Source organism: Nicotiana sylvestris, chromosome 12 (assembly GCF_000393655.2).
Source record: "Nicotiana sylvestris chromosome 12, ASM39365v2, whole genome shotgun sequence".
Classification (NCBI taxonomy): domain Eukaryota; kingdom Viridiplantae; phylum Streptophyta; class Magnoliopsida; order Solanales; family Solanaceae; genus Nicotiana; species Nicotiana sylvestris.
Window position 1 is genome coordinate 77,050,186 of NC_091068.1, and position 6,792 is coordinate 77,056,977.

Genomic DNA, 6,792 nt, shown 5'->3' on the forward strand with positions numbered 1-6,792 from the left:
CGAGATCGAATGCTGACTCTTAGTTGATTCGAACAAGGTCAAATGTGAGTCAATTTGAGCGAGGTCGAATGTTGACTCTTAGTTAATTTGAATGAGGTCGAATGTGAGTCGATCCGAGCGAGGTCTGAATGTTGAATCTTAGTTAATTCGAACAAGGTTGAATATGAGTCGATTTGAGTGAGGTCGAATGCTGACTCTTAATCGATTCGAACGAGGTCGAATGTGAGTGCATTGATTAGTGCAGAGTTAAAATTTGGTGGAGACAGGCGAACATCATGTGTTTTTATGCTTTGCTTACACACACACACACACAGGCGAACATCATGTGTTTGTATGCTCTGCCCGGAGAAGTATTCGAGGGGTCGAACAATGAACTTTCCAACCTATAATCTAACTTGCTCGAGCCTTAAACTTCGAGATGTCCTCTTTGTCGCCTCGTTAAAAACCTCCCTAAGAAAATCCAATTGGGACAAAACTCAGGTGAGGGAAAAAGAGCACTACTCGGAGAACATCTTTCCTTAGAAGTTGAAGTACTTGAGGTGGGCGATGTTCCAGTTGTTTGGCAATAGCTTCCCCTCCATTGTTTCTAGTTGGAATGGCCCTTTGCTTGCTGCCGCCGTAATTTTGTATGGGCCCTCCCAATTAGTCTCTAGCTTTCCTTCTCGTGGGTCCTTACTTGCCTGTGTTTTGGCTTTGAGTACGTAGTCCCCTACTTTGAGCGGTCTGACCTTGGATTTTTTGTTGTAGTATCGCTTTGCCTGTTGTTTCTGAGCAACCATCCTTATGTAAGCCATGTCTCTTCGTTCTTCGACCTCATCGAGGTCTTGCCTCCTGCTTTCGTCGTTAGTTGGCCCGATCTCGTGTGAGTATCTCAGACTTGGCTCTCCGACCTCGACCAGTATTACTGCATCAGTCCCATAGACTAGTGAGTATGGTATTTCTCCTATGCTCGTTTTTGGCATTGTGCGGTATGCCCATAGCACTTCTGGTAGCAATTCTGGCCACAATCCCTTAGCGTTCTCGAGCTTCTTTTTTATGATGTTCAATATTAACTTGTTGGATGACTCCGCCTGACCGTTGCCCGGGGGATGATATGGCGTGGAGAGTATTCTTTTGATGTGTCATTTTCAAAGAACTCGCCGATCTTTTTACCAGTGAATTGGGGCTCGTTGTCACAACTGATTTCTTTGGGGATGCCGAAACGGCATATGATATTCCTCCATGTGAATGTGATCACTTCTTGCTCACGTATTTGGGCGAATGAACCTGCTTCCACCCACTTTGAAAAATAATTAAAACTAAAAGAAATCGTACATTACCTCATCCCGCTGGGAGGGGGCCGACGATGTCCATCCCCCATTTTATGAAAGGCCAAGGCGAGGTGACGGAGTGGAGGTGCTCGCCTGCTTGATGGATCATGGGGGCATATCTTTGGCACTGTTCGTATTTTTTTACGGAGTTGGCGGCTTCCTTTTTCATTGTGGGCCAGTAGTATCCTGCTCGTATGAGGCATCTGACTAGGGCTCGGTTGCCGGTGTGAGCCCGCAGTGACCTTCGTGGACTTCTTCTAGGACGCGTCATATCTGGTTTGGTCCCAAGCACTTTGCTAGAGGGCCACGATATGTCCTCTTATATAGGTCGTTATTGATGACGTTATACCTGGATGCTTGCATTCAAAGTTTTTTGGATTCTTTTTTGTCGTTTGGAAGCACGGCGTTCTGCAAATATGTGACAATACGATTGCGCCAGTCCCAAGTCAAGTTTATAGTTCGTACCTCGATTTGATCGATCGATGAGTGGAGGAGAGTGACCACGTTCCCTTCTCCGGTTATTCTTATGGTGGCCGCTGCCAGTTTGTCAAGTTCGTCTGCTTCGATGTTTTGTGAAGTCATATACTAGATGAACGCCAAAAATCTGATGAATAGAAAGAGAGAAGATAAGAAAAATAGGGGAACGACTTGACTTTACTATAGGTCGGATATTCCCTTATTAGTAAGCACAAGATAGTGGAGTTGTCTTACATTGTAATTTAGTATTTAATTAAAATATGCAGTAAATCTCTAATTATCAAATCTCACTTTCTTCGGTAGAGATTTCTTTCTTTTTCTGTCACAAAGATCTCAAAATTACTAGTCATGTCTTTTACTAAGATTACAAGTTTCTATTTTAATACTTTTTCGCTGTTCTATCTATGACTTTTATTACCTCTACATTTTGGTCCTTTTTTCATTTTAATTCTTAATATATTTTTTTGGTTAAAACATTTTACTCGTCCTTTAATTTTGTGAAAAACTTTGACTGGAAAGTGGCTTTCACTTGTCACTCTGAGGAGTGTTTACTTCTTGTTTAGCAGCTCATGTTCTAACGGTAAAAAGTTACTTCCTTCGTCTCAATTTATGTGACCTCTTTCCTTTTTAGTCAGTCCCCAAGAAAATGGCATATTTTAACAATTTGACTTTAAAATATCTATTATACCCTCAATAATATAATTTATAGCCTTACAAATATTTATGCCTTATTCTAGACTACATTGTCTTTCTTTCTTTCTTAAACTCTGCTTAGTTAAATACCGTCACATAAGTTGGAACGGAAGTAGTACATTCTCTCTCTCAAAAGCGAGTATTCAAAATCGACGCGTCTTCAACCAATAGCCACTGGCGTGCTTTTTCCGGCGCATATCAGTAGGGGCGATCTAGCCTTAAACCTATGAGTTCCTGTGAACTCAGTAGCTTTTGCTCTAATCAAGCATTTGTATTAAGAAATTCACTAAATATCTATAAATATTTGACTATGAACCCAATTATTATTGTATATGTAACTTGTGACTGCTGAAAGAACCCATAAACTTCAAATCCTGGATCCGCCTCTGCGTAACTCTGACCTACCAAATCCCCTCCCCCCTCCTCAAAGTTTGGGCGACAAACCCCACACCGGGAATTCGTCTAAGCAACCTATTCCATAACATTGTCGGACTATCACGACCCAACTCCCACCGGAGTCGCGACAGTGCCTAACACTTGCTAGGCAAGCCAATAGATTTCGTAATAACAGTAAATTCAATAAAACATAATTTAATAAACTCAACAACATGGATATCATGAAATAACCCCGAGCCCTAACTCGGCCTCTACCTCAACTTCGGCCTCTCGCGGCCTTGACTGGTGGTACTGGTGCCTGATCTGCTGAACGTATCCTCACAATCTCTGAGAAAATAGAAGAATAGAGGTTTAGACTTCAGAATTAACAAATTCGCACGATGGGAAGACAAAAGTGATCAATATTTCTTTATGTTTGTTCCTGAAGTATAAAACGGTCCATTTGTTCCTGAATAGCTTCTTTCAAAAGAGCTTTTGCTTCCTCGGTAAATGTCTTGGTAGAAGATATGATTTCTTGGAACTGAGGTTTATTAGTTTTTAAGTAAGTACATAGCTCAACAAGAAATTTCCTTACCTGTCCAACTTCTAATGAATCAAGATAGACGTTTGTTCCGGTATAAATAGTCATTATCTGCTCTTCTATCGTGAGAGGAGCTAATTGGGATTGTTTAAGCAATTCACGTAATCGTTGACCTCTTGCCAATTGATTCTGAGTAGCTTTATCGAGATCAGAAGCAAATTGTGCTTCTAATTCTGCGAATTGTGCTAGTTCTAATTTTAATTTACCAGCTACTTGTTTCATGGCTTTTATTTGAGCTGCGGACGCCACTCTGAAAACGGAGATACTCACATTAATAGCAGGTCTGATTCCAGAATTAAATAGGTCGGCGGATAAGAAGATTTGTCCATCAGTAATGAAAATTACATTAGTAGGAATATAAGCCGAAACATCTCCCAATTGGGTTTCAACTATTGGTAAGGCGGTCATACTTCCTTCACCTAAACTAGAACTTAATTTAGCTTGCAAGAAGGTGAAGTTTCCTAATAGTTCAATACCCTCTCGAAGATAAGTACATATGTCTCTGTACCGATCCAAAAGACTCTATTAAATTTGCTCATGACTCGTGAGAGCTAAGCAACCTAGTACTCTAATACCAACTTTTCATGACCCAACTCCTACCGGAGTCGCGATGGCGCCTAACACTATTTTCTAGGCAAGCCAATAGATTCCAAAATAACAGTAAATTCAATAAAATAGAATTTAATAAACTCGACAGCGGCGATATCATGAGATAATCGCAAAACAACAGTAATACTTTTACAGCCATCCCAATGATCTAGTGTCAACGAGTACATGAGCACTATTGAATATTAAAATACAAGGCCAAATCCTCAGTACACTGTCTGAATAATAGAATAGTAATAACATAATAAATGAAAGAGAACTTCAAAGTCTGCAGACGACATAGCAGCTACCTCGTAGTCTCCAAAAAGGCTGGTACCAACACAACTCTAGCAATCACCACGTCCTAAGTACCTGGATCTGCACACGAAGTGCAGAGTGTAGTATGAGTATAATTGACCCCATGTACTAAATAAGTAACAAATCTGACATTGGACTGAAAACTGTGACCAGCTCAGAAAAAATAGTCAGAGATATACATCAATAACTAGTAACAGCTCAGGATATAAAGGAAACAGTAAAGTATCACTCGATGATATCTTATTCAGTTTGTTCACATTACAGGAATTTAGACATGCTTTTCAAATATGACAAGTTAAAGCCCAACACAGAATAAACATCTCATTTACCAGTTAGCATGAGGGAAACTACATCTCCATGCCTATATGTCAAATATGCATGTTTTATCAATATCATCATAGTGAAACCATCAAGAATAACCATACTCAGCATACTCACGGTGCCTGACACAATGCCCCTTACCATCACGCACAACAATCAGCACTGTACGGGTGCCTAGTATATATGCCCCTCACCAAAGTACATGTATATATATATATATCATTGTGCCTGCACTCACTGCTGGCATGTCAGATTCTAAAGGGGTGGATCCTAGCCCAAGCGCTAATCAAAAGTCAATATGACCTGTTGCGGCGTGCAGCCCGATCCAAATATAAATCATTAGCCAATCTGTCCTATTGCGGTGTGCAACCCGATCTAAATATCACTCATAGTGTGGCTCTATGAAACACATCAGTCAACAACCTCTCGAGTCTCAAGGGCTCACAACCTCATAAAACTCACCCTAAACAGTATCACATATAGAAACAACAACATGTGATGAATTAAATAAGTGATACGCGGAGACTGAGATATGATATGTAAATGAGGGATCATGATTTAGTATATAACTACAGTTAAGGCAAACAACTCAAAACAGTAAGATTAGACCATTATGACTCAACCAAATACGCACATAGTCTAAACATGATTTCTAAGATGAATCCTAGCTCAAATAATCAAATGAGTAGGAAAAAATGGATCTAATAAAGCATGATAGTAAAACAAGTCCGGCAATAGTCTAAAGTCAACTAGGATCATGAATACTCCGGTACACGCACTCACGCCCGTTATCTAGCATGTGCATCACGCTGTCACCCCAACTCATCTCACACAACATAGTTCCTAGGGTTAATTACCCTCAAATCTAAGTTTAGATATGTTACTTACCTCAAAGCACGGAGATTAATACTCCAAAAAGCCCTTGCCCCGCGAATCGACCTCCGAGCGACTCCAATCTAGCCAAAGTAACTTAATATCATCAGTAAAAGCCATCGAAAATAATTTCAAATGATAAAGCTAAGGATTTGAATCAAATATGCAAAGTCAACCAAAAAAGTCCACCCCGGGCCCGCACCTCAAATTGGATAGATTATGGCCAATTCTTTCTATGAAAAGATAAAGGACAAATAAAAATTTCATTTGAAGAAGTAGTTTGATCTATGTTACCCAAATGCTAAAGATGGAGCATGTTTAAAACCCATCTAGGACTTTTCTAATGCGTTTGCTACTAAGATGCGGTGGAATTTTAGAACTCACAACTCAGTGTTGAGTCAATTTTTGGATGCCAAGTACGGTAGCAGGTTTCACCAATTGCAAAGAAATGGAGATATTGTCAATCACATATTTGGAGAAGGATGATGGAGATCAAAGATAAGGTAGATCCTTTCATTGTATGTAAAATTAGGGATGGAGATCAAAGATGTGATGTTTTCTTTTGGTGGGATAATTGGACTGGTTAGGGAGCTTTAGCTGCTTTACAGGTGACAGGCCAACTTCAGAGACCATTAAAGTCATATAATTCTTACCTAATAGAAGTTTGAGGTGAGATAAACTTAGTCGTCTCTTCTCTGCTACAGTTGTCAATAAGATCCAAAAAGTTAAATTGTGTGGAGGAGGAAAAATTGGGCATGTTGGACACTGGAAAACTCAAGCAGTTTCTCCACCAAGTCTACATGGCAACAATTGAGGAATGTTAGAAATAAAATCTTTGTTTGCAAGTATGTTTGGCACAGAAAAATATCTTTTAAGGTCTCCTTTCTCATGATGAGGCTCCAACAAAATAGAGTACCAACTGATGAAACTGCTCAAATGTTTGGTTTTATGATTCCTTCAAGATGCAACTATTATACCTGTCCTCAACAGGAGACTATTACACACCTTTTTGGGCATAATGACATAGCAAGACAAGTTTGTGCATACTTTACTAGTAACTGTGGCATTAAGTATACACCAGGAATTTTTAGAAGCTTGGCATTATAATGGTGGCTGACTAAACCAAATAATGAAGTTCTTGGAATGCTACTACAGTACCTATCATCTGTAATCTGCTAAGAACAAGGTTTGAAAATTCCACATGTCTGGTAGGCATCCATATGGCAAGTGTGCCATCAA

The 6,792-nt window shown here is 39.8% G+C and overlaps 1 long non-coding RNA gene across 1 annotated transcript; it reads right to left on the bottom strand.

Annotated features, from left to right (window-relative positions):
• Positions 1-4,179: 4,179 nt before the first annotated feature.
• On the bottom strand, positions 4,180-6,562 carry LOC104245597 (uncharacterized). The gene is made up of 3 exons (XR_011404407.1): positions 6,207-6,562; positions 5,569-5,636; positions 4,180-4,419 (listed from the first exon to the last, which is right to left on the bottom strand). It is a non-coding gene; the product is annotated as an uncharacterized lncRNA (long non-coding RNA).
• Positions 6,563-6,792: the final 230 nt, after the last annotated feature.